Source organism: Maniola hyperantus, chromosome 15, assembly GCF_902806685.2.
Source record: "Maniola hyperantus chromosome 15, iAphHyp1.2, whole genome shotgun sequence".
NCBI classification, from domain to species: domain Eukaryota; kingdom Metazoa; phylum Arthropoda; class Insecta; order Lepidoptera; family Nymphalidae; genus Maniola; species Maniola hyperantus.
The window spans coordinates 4,892,462-4,908,966 of record NC_048550.1 but is presented as its reverse complement, the minus strand read 5'-3'; the positions used below and the strand labels follow the sequence as shown (position 1 = coordinate 4,908,966).

Sequence of the window (16,505 nt, the reverse complement as noted above, 5' to 3'; positions counted from 1 at the left end):
TTTCTTAAAAGAAATATACAATTTATGTGTCCTTATTCATTGGTTCGTGGCTCTTGATACCGATTTATATCTCTTACCGAGTAAAATACGAGATGCTACGGATAATTGTCTAAATATATAAAGTAAATGCAGTAGCTGGCAGTACGCTCGGAACCCGATATCTTGATATATTACAAGTGGGGCGAACAGCGACGCTTTTTAAAGCCCCAGGGGCGCTTAGCTATTAATATGTCGAACGACCTTTCCAACAACGCTTTTATAGATATGCTTTACAAAATGCTTCCATAAAAGCGAGACCGAAACAACATCAATGCCAGTTTTACTTAAATTTATGTAACGCTTAAACTTATTGAACATACCAGCATATGGAGCTGGGAGAACCACTCGGCTTTGCTTGTCATTTTTAATTAGTCATGGCAAGCCAAGTGCATTAAGGGTGGACGCCTCCCCCATTTCGATACTTACTGAAAGAGCATAAGTCGTAACTAATGACTGTCTGTCAGACAGTAACTTAATAACTGACAGACATGGCGGTAATTTTATGGCTTTCAGTAAACAGTAAACAGATGTTATAAAACTACGACTCTATTAAATTGCACATCAAAGCTTACTGTCGTAGAAGTTAAGTTGTACAATTTTATCAATTTCTTTATTTTTAGATTTTGCACCACACTAAGTCGGAAGAGTCTAACTGAGTTTCATGATAAGAGAAGTTTCCGTGGTCTCCAGCGCTGGTAGGTGGTTTGATTCCTATTGGAATATTGGACAATCAAACTCAACGAAATTTTTGAGTACGTTCTAAAAACTAATACTCATGCTCATATCTATTAATATTAAGTACAGTTTTATTCCCTTAGGGATAAGACATTGAGATTATATAGGTACCAAAAGGCAAAGTTTTTGAGTTAAAACAGTTTTGATCTAGGAGTGCACAAAGTTGAGTGGAAGCAACCGGCTATGCTTTCAGCTGCCCAAAAAATGGTATAGTGTATTGTTAGTTGTTACATATTGTAACTTGCCGGCTTTTGGAATCTTCAATAATCATTCAATATTCCGAACTGTGGTAGCGTTACAGACGTAGCATAAGAGACACTAGCTGTCCTACATAAAATAAAATATCTACATTTTGATTTTGTAGCTGAATTCCTGTCTACTTAAAAATGTAACTACGCCTCAGCTAAACGAAATCCAGAAGTAAGTAGGATTAAAAAGAATGTTTATCTATGAGTGTTTACTAAGCACAAAGAGAAAACTTCAGTCAACAGTCGTTGCCATTGGCTTTTATAGTTCGAGATATAAACAGATATTGTTGAAATCAATTAAATAAATCAATTGCAGGGATGTAAACTGACTAAGCTGATCGCTGGATTCCAAAATAAGCTTTTGAGTCATATACAGATAATTTGTAAGCACTAAGTTGGGACATATCAATGTTGCTGAAACATCAGATTAATTGGGATTTATTTAATCTCTTTAGTAGAATTAGTACTCTAGTACGTTTTTTTAGTAATCTTCTTGTATTAGGTATTTGGGTATAAAGAATTAGACTATGCGTCCATAAGGGATCTCTAATGGATGTTTGATTAGAGATTTATTTAGGTTACCTACTTGATTATATCAACATTTTTACACGGAGTAGCATACAATAATGGGATGACTGAATACCTATACTTTTCTATTTCGTGTCATCTGCTACTTCTGCCAGATGATAATGTATGACAAACTTCTTCTTCAATACGAATTAGACAAAAAAATAGTTTAGGACTACTACTAGACTTTATGTAAGTAGATTGGGCAACCTTTGTCTGGTAGGAAGCTTCGGCCGTGGCTAGTTGCTACCCTACCAGTAAAGCCGTGCCGGCAAGCGATGTAGCGGTCCAGTACGGCACCGTATAGAAACCAAAGGGGTATGAGTTTTCTCTTACTGCATCATCAGTCATCACTTACCACCAGGTGAGATTGCAATCAGGGGCTAGCTTGTATATATCTGAATAAAAAATCCTACCACTGTCCACTGCAGTAGGTACTAAGTCATACTTCAAAATACACAATAGTATAGATAAATGACCAAAAGAAAAATAAGAATATTTATCTAAAACTAGCCGCATAAACTAATATCATTAAGATTGATTTCAACGATATAGCTCTCCAATAAAATGTATATACCAAAATATCTCGTCGAACCATAAACAACATTAATAAAGCACCATTAACACGTGTTTATGCTATGGATCTCTGATCTTTGCTCCGGTTCGGAACAGCTGATCAGCTCGCCCTCTCGCGGTGAAAGTTGCTACGTGTATTTATAGCCCCTTCGGGAAGTCAGGTAACATGCTAACCAGAGCAGTCGAGACCATTCATCGAAAATTCATTTAGGCCAGCCACTAAAATAAAATAAAATTACAATAATTGCTTGTTGTCTACGCGCGCAAGTTGTAACAACCACTGAATATTTTGTACAATACTTTATAGTTGTAAAAAAAAACATCTCATTAATTAACTTCAATCAAATCAGACAAGTCTTATCTCGGATTCTTGAGGGTCGATTGGGTGCTGTGATTTCATAATTTAATTATAGAATAGCTTTAACGAAATCTTAGCATATTTTCCCTTGTTAATAAAAATAAAAAGAGACTAAATAAGAAGTTCGGGTCATTAGATAGATTAGACGAGTTATAACTCGTAAGTTAAGCTGATTCCTAACTCCGTGAGATGAACAGTTAAAATTTAAATTGCTATCATCAGTAACAAAATTTTCGTGAAGTTTGATAAAATTCTAGAAAAAATAGTAATCAAGTAAGTACTCGTAATGCGAGAATTTTAAGATCATGCTTTACACACAAATGAAATGCCGTTTAATACATAATATCTACTTGTAAAAGACACCTTTGATCAAATGTTTTCGCAACAGCTGATCACCTTACGCCCTCGCGTAGGAAAGTTGCAATATGTATTTATTTATAGCCTGAATAGTACCTGATAGTACCAATAGGAAGTTAGGTTACATATTAAATAGAAATGCTCTGCACCAGTCTAAAACGCGTAGGGTAAAGTGTAAGTATCTGAGATCTGGAGACAGGAAAGACAAAATAAATGTCATATATTTAAATAATAAAAAATAAGGTGGAATAAAGCATACTGTTGTAGGCAAGGACAAATATTGTGCCCAAACAAATAGTAGGACGCACAGAAACCTTAATAAGGCAATCTGAATTCTGAGAGGGGATGGTAAATAAGAAGAAAGTACTTATATTACAAAGAAGAAAGTGGAAGACGATAAATTAAATTGTTTATTAGACGTTAAAATAGTTTAATATAAATTGTGGATGGTTATATTAACGTTCCGGCTATTTTAGGAACACTGTGTAGTGTGTATAGTACACTAGCCCAGGTCTCTCACCCTCTTACTAAAATTAGACACTAGATATAGGCATTCTATGAAATGTAGACAAACCATCTTTTCGCAGTTAAATAATCTATTTAGAAAAGAAGCATGAATCAGAACATGAAGAAAATAAAAATGTTCGAAAAAATCTATTGTACTTTTCTTTCGTGACAGAACTGTGATAATTTATTCTTAACTAATATTATGTAAGAACTTTAACTAATTAATATTAAATAGGGTCTATTACATTGGCCTTAATGAATAATGCAGGAGTATCGTGTATCGTGAGCTTACTGAGCAACTAGCAAGTCGCATGTTTACTAGTTTCAAAGAAACTTACTTGGAAGTCTTTAAGCTCTAATAAATTTTACGTTTTTTACTTGGCATGAAAGTTAGGAATTTTGTGGTGATTATACACCCTATACTTACTATCTGTAGTATAATCATTCTTGCATCGTATAAACCATTGTCCAAACGGATTTCGCTAAAAAAAGATTCTGACGAATTGAGAACCTCCTCCTTTTTTTGAAGTCGGTTAAAAATACGTACATACCTAATATTATGTATTTCACTTCACGATTGAAAGATAAGCAATATACCAACCTCACTATTTTACAAGTTGAAATACGAAAATCAATCAAAGTCAGGATCAATGATAGCAAAACATTACTTAATGCTATTTAAAGATAACGACGTGGAAATGAGCTTGGTAACATAAAAACTGCGGTTTAAGAGAATGCAGTATGCACTTTTAAGGCTGCTGTCGACAGTGACAAGAGTACTGCAAGCTGCAAAGCGTAATGTACTCGTTCAAATAAAAGCAAACAAATCCCAACCTAATGTACAAAAGTATAGTAACCACAATCGTGTGTAGATATTTCAAATAAATCCTTTGTGAAGGATGTTCAAAATTCTAGTTAGACCCGCGACCAGCGACCTGCCTTGAATGTGCGAAGCGTGCGAATTACAAAAAGTTATAATAGGAAATCGTAAATACTACTGTTGTACCGGTAAAGTTGTGTATGAACATTGAATGTTTTAAGGAAAAATATCAACTTAATATTGTTTTAGTTTAGTGGGACTTATTTAACTAAACGCATGTGACTATTATAAAAGTGCACCTTGTGTTGGGAAAATATATATATTTAATGCAATTCGTTAATATATTATATAGACTGTTGTAAAAAGAGATTTAATAATTTTAAAAAAATGTGTTTTTGTATTTGGCTTACTTGGTTAATATGGTTGTCGATATGAAGGTCAATAGTAAATTCACTTGATGGTTCAAAAACTTTTAAAACATTGTTTGAAAAAAAAATCTATTACTATTTAGTTATAATAATAATTAGATACATAATTAGATTCCTCCTTAACACCTTGACACTGTATAACTTAGTGCCATTGTAGACGTGCATATGTATCTAATAAATAATTATGATGATTTTGATTGTAATATAATTTTGTGCTGACAAAGTCTGCATCATCAGTATTGTTATACCTAACTTATAAGAGAAATCATGAAAATAGCACGCTCAATAATTTATTCAGTGTTTTGTTATAACAGACGTGACAGTTATTAAAAATTACTTATTCAACGTAATAACTAATAAGTGAAGCATATTTTATAATGTACGAATAAATCCATCATCGTTTGTTAACGTAACAATGTTTTACAAAATGAAATAAAATGCATCATACATCATGCTTAAAAAATGTATGATTGTTTAAGTAAACCGTTCTTTGATAAAGATGTAGATTGTGGAAAAAGTTTTACCAGAGTGAATTACCTGAGTAGTAGTAGACAGTAATTTAACAGAGTGAGATTTAGTTAACTAAGTAGTATTGAATAGTGTAAAGTACTTATTGAAATCGTTACAGATCTAAGAATAGGACTTGTAGTTGTAGTTACTTACTTACATAGGTTTCACTTTTAAGCCAAATGCAGGTTCAAAGCTCGTGTTGTTGGTGGAAACAAAATAAGTCAAAAATGAGAAGTAACTTTGTTGAGAGATTCTTAAAAGCGATAATGCATTATAGACTAATAGGTTATGTAAGTAAAAAACCTTATATGTGCGTTCCTATTGTGTACATATCCGCTACAAACCGAACGGACACAAATAGTGAGTCACCGGAACAGAATCGAAATTCGTCCGGTCCTCACGTGTGTTGAACGAGATTGGAATACTGATTGTTTTGATTAAGAGCCCTGTTATATTAGCCGGCGTTTGTTAAGCGTTAGCATTTATATAGAAAGGAAGAAAAGTTCATGAATGACTTGATCTCAGATTGATGACTCAATCGAGCGGCACAAAAAAATAAAATTCCGAAATGATTTTAATACACATCAAAAATTGTGTAACCGGCGCGGCGGCGGAATTTATTTCGAAACTAGCTTGTGTTCGCGACTTCATCCACGTAGACTACACGAACTTCAAATCCCTATTTCACCCCCTTATGGGTTGAATTTTCAAAAATCCTTTCTTAGCGGATGTCTTCCGCTTTTTGCCTGTCTTTTGGTCTTTTCTGCCGAGACGTCCACTTATTCATAATTTTTACGACCCGTGTATCCAGCATACGTTCCTGAAGTCCCAATCATATTAGACGTTGTGACAGTATTAATTATATAGCGAATAATTAATTATATAGCGAAGCGCTACGGCAATTAATTAATTGGTAATGAAGACCGAGTAAATTGACATAATGTTGGGATAAGCGTCATTCACATCATAAATAATGAAAGTGATCAGAGGGCTTAATCAATAAGAATTATCCGCACTACGATCTGGCCGTATATTTTCAGATAAAAATTACTGAAAAAAGCTTAAGTTAAACGTGCCAGTTGCTAAATTAGTGTGATACGACTTCATAATACAAAAATGATTTATAAAAAAGTATAGGTACCTACCTACAATTAATGGTATTGTCACATTGTTCAATTATTCGAATCATTGGAAATTCATGTCTCGCAATCTTTTATTGGTTGTGTGGTCTAATTAAGATTTTGTTTGAAGCAACATGGCGCTTGCCTTGTATATCACAACTCACACTATAAGTAGATAAATTATCGTCTCTCTTGCACTCTCAGCTGATTAAGGTCGTAAGTAATTCATATCCAACAAATATGACCCAGCATCTATCTTATTTTATGTTATAATAGCACCTATAACTTACTTCGTTAATATTTGACAATAATTCGGTATAATATTAGAGAGTAATCACGATAGTCTAGTAGGATCTGATCTATTGATCGAAGAATAGTATGAATGTCCGGGCCATGCTCGGCGAAAATATAAATCCTCTTATCGAATGTGAATCAAAACCTATGTGCATTTCAGCTTTCTAGATCCAAGGTTTTGGGCTATGACTCCAATACGGTTTCAATAGAAAATATGTAGGTAGGGAAAATAAATATAGGAAATAGGTCTTCATGAAATAAGTATTTTTCATTGGTTTCAATTAGTATAAGTACACGATGTAGCCTGTAATGTGCATTGCGCCTGTAAATGGCATCTTGACCGGAAACCCCGCATCGCGAGTCGCGGGATAAATATAGAACAGACAGACGCACAAATATTATGTCTAACTGACTTTGTACGCGAGTGCTACCATTGCTTGTGAACAACTATAAATGTGTTGCTAATAATGTAACGAAATGTGTTTATTATGTTCGAAAGTAACGACCTGATATGTACTACGCACTACATTTAGAAAAAGTAAGTATGAAATAAGCCATCACTACCCATCCATATCCTCCATAGGTACTAATATTATAAATCCGAAAGTGTGTATGTCTGTCTGTCTGTATGTTTGTCTGTCTGTCTGACTGCTCCTTTTCGTGGCTCAACATTTTAACTGAAACACTTTCGCATTTAAGTATAGGATATTTCAGCATCCGACCTGTTTAGTAGAGCCTTAATAGATACTTAAATTGAAAAATAAATCATTTATTGTTCCGATAAAGTTACAGCCAAGTTAGGTTGAGCATCTGATGCCTAAGATAAGTTGTATACTCGTGTACTGATGAGTGCCCAAGCTATAGCCTGGCACTCTCCCATCAATACCTATAGACTAAATGCACCTGCATTTAAAACTGTGCCACCAACAATCTATACAATATATTACCAAACATGTCGAGAGTCAACGTCCTTGATAGTATTGAGCACTTGTGCGAAACAAAATTAACCTTTGTATGAAAAATTCAAGGAATTGAATGAAACACCCATTATTATTATCAGTGTCTGCGATCGAAGACTTACTCGCTTTAATTACTAAAATATTTTAGGTCATATCCAAGTACTAACATACCTACGTTTCACATGAAAAATGTACGCGAAGCGATCTTCGTGGAAATTACATCGATTTCATAGCAGTAAATGAATCAAATGTAATTAAAAATACAACGCGTGTAAAAACTTAGCTTCGATAGCTGGTGGAAAAGGGCCACCAGAGCTAAGCTAAACTTTGAAAATCAAACGATCTAATTCGTTCAGCTACGCAGCTTAGCACATTTCTAGTAGAAACGGCAGCCTTCAAGAACGCTTCATAGAATGCGTTCCTATGGCCGCGCACGCTTTGTTTGACAGGGCTGACCGGTCAACATTAATATAGTAATGCATACATAATACATATTGATCTATTAGCACCGACGATCAGCGTGAAATGAAAAGTAAACCCGCTATAAGTAGATAATGCTATCACCCGCCACGAAAGCCGTAGATATGTAAAATAATAGTTAGATATAGTTAGGTGAATTTATTCGTCCGAAAATGCTATGAAAACCGCTTAATTATTATTTGATGGGACTTCGCGTGTAAATTAATGCATACTCACCGCTCTACACTCCACGCACGACAATTTCCGAATGCAAATTCCATTAATTATGAATTGTGCACAGTTAAGCTGGAAAGTGAAAAATAAAATTATACGGCTTTTACGTACGACGGAACGGTGATGGACCTGTCTTTGGAATTTGAAGTTGTGTGCATTTTTATATTTTGTTGGTGTGTTTTTTATTACCATTTTCCTGAAAAACTACTGGGCCGATTTCTTTTTACACGCAAGGGCAAAAATTACGTTATTATGGCAAAAAAATCGGTAAAGTAAACCTTACTTATTCATATTCATTTACAGACCTATCGAAAATACGGTTTTTGTACAATACAAAGAGGCGTGAGCACTGGGCGTTGATAGCGAATCGCGATGTTAATTTAGGTCAATGACTATAGCCCAATACACTCCGGCACTATTGCAAACAGTTTTTGCCACTTCTCAAATGTTTTATTATGCTCTGCTGTCACTTATGGCAAAATGAATTTAGTTTTGTTAATAGCAAATTATAGGTAAAGTGATGACAAAATGGAAACCACAATAAAAAACTAAAAGGGAAAGAAAGTACGCGTCATGAAAGAAAGACGTAAAAGATAGAGACGAATAGAGGAAAACGTAGAAGAAGACGATGATCGTAACGCCGAAAAGTAAATACAGTACGCGGCAGAAAATAATATACATCGACCTTTAGAAAGAGATTGTCTCTGTCGTTGAGACCGACAAAACGTCACATAGGTATGTGTTGGGAGTTAAGTACTGTAAAAATGTAAATCCACGCGGACCAAGTCGCGGGCACCAGCTACTAAGTTTATGATATGGCTGACATGTACAAAGGTATAAAAGCTCTTAAATCAGTAAAGAAAAAAGGACTGTAAAAAGATTTTGTTCGCGTTACACATCCATACACATACTCGTATATAAATTTATTTTGTACTACACGTTACTTGTTTGTTTAAATCTTACCAAAATAAGCAGGTTTTACGTCAGTACTCAGTGGCGAACACTTGTTAATTTGGGTCAATGTCCACTACAGTTCAACTTCATTGTAAATGCTTTTTGCCACTTGTTAAATATCTTATTTTGCTTTTCGAACGAAAGTTTTTAGTTGTAGAAATTATGCAGGGAGAATTAAAATTATGTCGCTTATCAATATATGTAGATATATACATGATATGAGCACAGAATATATTATAATAGCACTACGTATACGAGTCAGTACTTAGGTACTACTTATTAATAATGAGCTGTTTTTATTTTATTGATTGAACAGGAGTAATAAATCTGATTATTATTTATGTATTTATGCAGATGTTGAGCCTATTTTTTTCAGTGTCTGTCTTTAAGCATGGCTAGCTCAGTCGGTAGAGCCTGAGACTCTTAATCTCAGGGACGTGGATTCGAGCCCCACATTGGGCGCAATCTTTTTATAATATTACCATTCTTTCGCTCCTACTAGATGATAACCTGGAATATACTGCATTAGGTCTAGCTTTGCCGTTCGAGTTTTACCAACCAAAAAGACAGGCAATTTTTTTTGTGAGTACACTTGGTATTCAAACTATGTACTGTTGTTTTTAGGTAAGCACAGTGTTGGTAATAAATTCCAAACAAGGCGGACAGATGACATCTAAACATGTTACAGGGCCTGCTCCCTAAACACAAGTAGGCATCAGACCATGGAGTGCGAACCTCCCAACTTTTAAATCCAGCTGTGGACCTATATAATTTGATACGATGCCGTGAAGTGACGAGTAAGGTAAATTTAAATTTGTCAGTCATCCCCTAGAGATTGGGCAAGCTAAGAAAATTTATTCAAATCTTCCTCTGAATTTGAACGTTATACAAAATTCAGAACTTCTGTAACTTTGTTGGAAAATCTAAACTATTCCTAAAGCGTTTGGGGATCTATGTGATTTTATTCATCCCTTCTGAACAAGTTAAGCTCAGAAGATTACGCCTTGAGATAAAATGAAATACCAGAATGTATAGTCTCTCTGCCTTTGTTAGATATAGTTTCTTATCTTTTGAAATACTTTTCTTTTCTAGACATTACATGCCACCGTCGAGATTTCTATGAAGTTGCGTGTACTGTTGTACGAGTTGAAAATATTTTACTTATAAAGCCTTTGTGAAATTAAAGGTGTTTAAAATCGTCGCTATCTATAATATATGCATTTTTAAAATGACTAACCTACAATTAAAAACCATTTGAAACATTATGGAAGATTTTCTTTTTCTAGTTTTAAACCCCTAAGTTATCCTCGTAAATGCAAATAGTTATTATCTAATATCTACATAGAGTGAACCCAAACAAGTAGTCCAATCTGAAATTGCAACAAGTTGATTTTAATAAGCCGGGCTGAGATCTGTTCGATAATGCGCAGTCATACTTACGCCTCGTCTTCAAACTGGGACTACTTGTTTCGCACACTAAGTAAATTATTAACTTAAATTAAAAACTTGTAACTCAGATGTCAAATTTTGCTTTTTAGGAGTTCGCTTAACTATAACCCCAAACCTTTCTCACCACTCTACTATTCACTCTGTAATTCTATTGATAAAAGCACTATTACATACTGTTAGGTTTATCTTGCCAATTAACATTTCATATGGTAAATAATCTCTAATCTCAGCTAACGGCTCAACTAACAAACCTTGCATCGTAGCTTATAGCTCCTATCTAATAGACATAGTCTAGTACCTAGATAGGTACTAATTACTCGCACAGTTCAAACTGGGACTTCTTGTTTGAGGTCACATTTTGCTTTTTAGGAGTTCGCTGCACTGGTAAGCCCGAGCCTTCCTCATCACTCCACTATTTGATCTGTATTCTATTGATAAAATCAATATTACATACTGCATTATGTTTATCTTGCCAATTAACATTTCATATGCTAAATAATCTCTAATCTCGGCTAACGGCTAAACTAACTAACCTTGCATCGTTCCTTATATCTTCTAGCTAGTAGACATAGCGTAAATAAGTACGCAATGTACGGATAGGTACTAATTACACGCGCATTCACACTTGTTGCTCAACTGATAGCGTCTTATTATGCAATTCCCAATAACTGAAGATGTGGAGTGGGTCTAACTTCGTGCAGTTTCAATACTAACTTTATACCAACTAGGCTAATATTATTACATGAAGTTACGAAGCTCGTCATATTTACGTTCTCTTCGATGATTCCCTTGAATCAAATTTTAAACATCTTCATCTAAATGAATTATTTAAATACGTAAGTATTCTTATTATTTTCACTACTACTTCATCTGTGTGGACTTAGGTTTTCGAAAATCCCGTGGATTTGATTTAAGTGTGGATAAAAGTGTGCGTGTTCATCGAGTATTCAATCGTGTTCAACACCTGATCAACGCATATTCAAACGTGGTAAACGCGTATTCAACGTGTGTTCAACTCGTGTTCAACGCACATTCAACGTGTTTGCGACGCAATGTTCAACTTGTGTGTAATAAAGTGGTTTTGTTAATGTGCCCAACAGAATGGTCAATTAATTGGAAGCTACTTTAAATTGGGGATGAAAGTGATTTCAATTAGACCCTTGTTAGAGCTGTACCTACCTTAACTAGAATACCAATGGTTTGTGGTTAAATTAACGTGGAACCGCATAAACTGTTGCGTAGAATGTATATAATAATATATAAAATAATATAATAATAATAATAGTTTAATTTTGTACTGATTACACTAATACCCCTTACAATGTACCTCCCTTACTTTAAATTATACTTATTCATTGTGCACTTTTGCGTTAAGGTTTATTGTCATAATTAATTGGTCTTTATAAAACGCATTTGGGGGATGCGAGATATTTCTGAAATACATAATATATGGTCCGCATTTCGTCTGTGAAATAAAAAAGTTTCTAAAACACATTTTGCCAGCATTGTAAATATTGATCACTGTACCGTATGCGGGGACTCTCGCATGCTGTGCATCGACCGATTTATCATCCAATCAAATTATGCATTTAGATTAGGAAGCTCTCGCCCATAAATACATAAACTACAAATAGATTTTATGATATAGATAAGAGCCTGGTTAAATTGCATAACCGTTGCAGTAACTTGGTATTTATGCATGGGTGGTTCAACTGGACACCATTACCTCACCTTTTAATGGAGTTTATTACGCCTTAAAATGTTTATTCGTTAGTAAAAAATCTTGCGACTTCCAATTAACAAAATAATCAGTTCCAAGCTTCCAACTTTTAATTAAAAGTCTACGTGAACAATTTTTTTTATAATCGACAGCTATGATGCTGAGTTGTCAAGTATTACCATTTTTGGTTGGAATCAAATAAAATGGAATCGGCTTCGTCGTCTCAACCACTTCCTTCCAAGGCCTTCCACTGCTGGAGATAAGTTACTTGCAAGCCAAGTATGAATAGGCACCTTGTAGGTAATCGCACTCCAACCTAGACCTCATCATTGCTTTTACTTATTACATGATTGTCGTTGTGCGTTATGTTATATCTATAGAGTTATCTATAATCAGGCTTAAAGGTATACTTAGTTTGAAATCTAAGTTGAAGTTTGAAGTAGGCATTCATCAGCCGTAAGTTCTTAATTATGCTCAATTTTTTTACACATAATTTCTTCGTTCTATATTTTCTTCTTTCTATATCTTAGACCTTCAAATAATAAAAATGAGCGATTTATATATAATCAACCAAGTTAAATCTATTTACGACATTTCTATGATTTGTAGATTTTCTTCTTCAATCAATCACTGCCATAAACTAGACTGAACTAACAGTTTCGTAATTCCAAACTAGTCTTACAACATGGAATGGCTTTTGAACAGTACATGTACATTTGACTAGAATGCAGTCGACTGTGATAAGCATGAAATATCATTTCGTTACTATAGCACCATATCTTGTACCTATTTGTCGACTTTAAGGTTATCAGCAGAAAGTCCATTAACGTCCTTAAAGATTGGTGTAATAATACTTAAGTTTAGTCTGGTATTCTTTATGACAGCTTGCTTAGAGTAGAGATTGTGTTCATAATAAAAGGATAATCTAAAGAAGTGAGTCGCAATTGGCAGCAGACAATGTTCAGCGTATCACAAGATGACAGCTTGAAATTTCCATTAATATCAGATAATAAACCCTATGATTGAAGGTATAAAGACTATGTATATGTAATGTGTAGTGTTGTAGTTAACAATCCAGACGAGCCATGGGATCCATGGGAAGGGACAGTCTGCTGTAGGCTCTACAATGTTTACTGACACCGTCAAGACATCGCAAGCATATTCTACGTAGATTGTACTCTCCTAGTTAATGAACTTAAATAAACTGAAATTTTTACTTCATGATAAGGGGAAAAAGTTGCATGTAGCAACCTACTAATACAGTGCCTATTATGAAACAATAGGTTCATAGACAAACTCGGAAGGAAAGGCATTCCGAACCAGTGGTAGATGCATCCGACGATTCGAAAGCACTTGTGAAAGTTTACTTGAATAAAAAAGATTTTTATTTATTTATTTATTTAAACGTCTACAATCTGTACATGAAAGGTATATAGGTACCTAGGTATATTCATTATGAGTCATAAGGCAATCACTATTAACCGCCCGCCCTTTTGCAATTAGCTACACATGCAAGAAAAGCAAAGAATACTATCAACACTACAACTTTATTTATGTTCAAGTAGAAGTAAGCAACAATCGTCTAAAATATAACCCAACAATTCATTTTTTGCTTCACTTTAAAATAAAATGTAAGGTAAGGTATTTGCTCGACAAGTCGCATTTATTTTGGTATCAACTGTCCTTTGAGTCTTTTAATGTAGACTAAAGAATATAATTATTATGTAGGTACATAATATGTAATTATATTCTTTAGTCTACATTAAAAGACTGTGTTATTGATAAATTTTGGACCAACTGTGAAAATGGTCCCCGAATTACAATAGGTAGGTACTACAAAAGCGACGTGATAAATAGGTATTGTAAAAGTACACAACGCTACAGACGGCAAGTCTCCATTCAGTTCGAAATAGGTTTCAATAGAGATGAAATCCCGGGCGAAGGCAATATCGCCCACACTGCTAAACGAATATAAATGAAAATACGGGCGTGTAAGGCAGTAGAGAAAGCACTTTTTGTAGGTAAAACAATTTGCATACAACGTTTGTTTTCGTTTTTTGTAATTTTTATATATAAAAGATGTCTACTGACTGACATATGTACATAATCTTATCAACGCACAGCTCAAACCTAGGGTCTAGAAACTTGAAATTTTTCAGGAAAAGATTTTCAAAAATTCCACCCTAGAGCAGTTGCACTGCCGCAAGAGGCGCGTGGCATGCAACGCATTTTTCAGTATACTTTTGAACGTTGTCAACAAAACGAGAAAAAAAGGATAGAGACTAGTTCTTCAAGACGTCCGCGTCGTCCACAATACTGAAAAATGCGTTTAAATAAAAGCTTAAAGCATTGAGAAGCTTATTATTATCTGTGTCATAATATATACTTTATTAAATACTAGCTGATACCCGCGACTTGTCCACGTGGTTTTAAGTTAGACACTCTTTGATTTTTTGGGATGAGAAGTAGCCTGATGTGATGATGTGCTAATTCAGGGTATAATCTATCTCCATTCCAAATTTCAGCGAAATCCGTCCAGTAGTTTTGGCATGAAAGAGTAAACACACACATACACTACACACAGACACAAATACAAATTTTCGCCTTTACAATATTAGTGTGATTCACCTTTCACTTTAAGTTAGGCATTGAGAATGTATTTTCATCGTAAAGTTCGTCCTTCACAGACACAACTTGCTCAGACTTAATTTTGATCGTACATTTCAAAATAACACCTGAACCGATAAATATAAATTCAGCAGTCCCCAGTGTTTCATTCGACCAGATTTCAAAATGGCCGTCGAGTTGAGGTTATTGGTTTCCAAGCCCATTAAGATTTTTCCCATTTCACTGAATTGCCGAGCGACCTTTTATAAATTTTATATCTGTAAAAGCGTAGACCGGCGCGGCGTAATCGTTCTATAGATTGAACCAGCCGGCCGGCCTTACCGAAAAACTCCGAATTTTCTGGGCAAATTGATCATTTCGATCCTCAATACCAAAGTGTAACAAGTCCAAAATTCAGTGGGTTTGAGATGATTGCTTTATTTCAAAATCACTGTCGGGAATGATTATTAAAAAAATCCATAATATTATACCTAATAGCTGGTCATTTGAAACAACTTTTACTAAAATGAAAAAACTTTTACTTAGTTCCAAGCAGAAAAACTAAGAAAACTTATGAATTATGAAACTTAAAATTATTTTACTTAAGAATGTCTTATAAAAAGTAAAAAGCCAGTTCTGATTTATTTTACTTTGGAACCAACTTTATTAATTTAAATATCCGAATTTCTGACGCTTTATGGGTGAACATTGTTAATTTACTTTCGTTATTATACATCCTATGTATTGCGCCGTGGCAACACATTATTTTTATGGTTTGCATGTTGACGGGGATCTTCATATCTTTTCGTGGAATATTTCGTGAAGTAGGTACGTGCAACGGCGCCTCCAGTCAGGTTGAGCCACCATATTGATACACAGTGTAAAAGCTATAAAATTGAATCCCTATACCTATTGGTTTGTTGTTTCGTTGATAATAAATGAAAGCGAATTTATTTCTATAAATATCGTTCTCAAAAGACAATAAATTTCATTCAAAGGAATTTAGTTTTCAATTATTTTTCTGCCTAAAAATAAACAGTAGATACAAAAATACTCTAGTTTGTAAATAACATTGTTGGAAAGTAATATTGAGTGTCACACACAACTTTTACTCAATAACTAATACAGATTGATAATAACACCCAAAATTCCATAATATATCGTTCTTCTTCGACTTCCGCTTCCAATTCCATATATCGTAGCTATCAATAGGACTAAATTTCTTAATGTATCAGCGTAACAAAAATATAGCAAGTACAATAAAACAGTTCCTCAGAAGCTGGGTTCGTGTGATCAAAGCCTACAATCTAACATTCGATGTTAGATTATAGCTTATGCCACACACGACTTTTACTCAATAAAAACGCCTTTATTACTCGAGCTATGAAGTAACATCGGCCCAGCTGTTATCATTTACACTGGTATAGCTACAGCTCGACCTACATGCGCAGGAAGCCGCTAACCATCGCGGTCATGCCGTGTTTGAACTATAATTATTTCGGCTCAACTTTGATTCAACCCGTCCAGACTCTACTTTGCGTTCGCTGATGAATGATTTAACGT

The 16,505-nt window shown here is 34.5% G+C and overlaps 1 protein-coding gene and 1 non-coding gene across 3 annotated transcripts in view; one reads left to right on the top strand and one right to left on the bottom strand.

Moving 5' to 3' along the window:
• The window catches only part of LOC117988653 (matrix metalloproteinase-2-like), a 260,902-nt gene that overhangs the window by 228,712 nt on the left and 15,685 nt on the right, over window positions 1-16,505 (bottom strand). The window lies entirely within an intron of this gene.
• Window positions 9,556-9,628, top strand: TRNAK-CUU (transfer RNA lysine (anticodon CUU)). Its single transcript has one exon. It is a non-coding gene; the product is annotated as a tRNA-Lys (tRNA).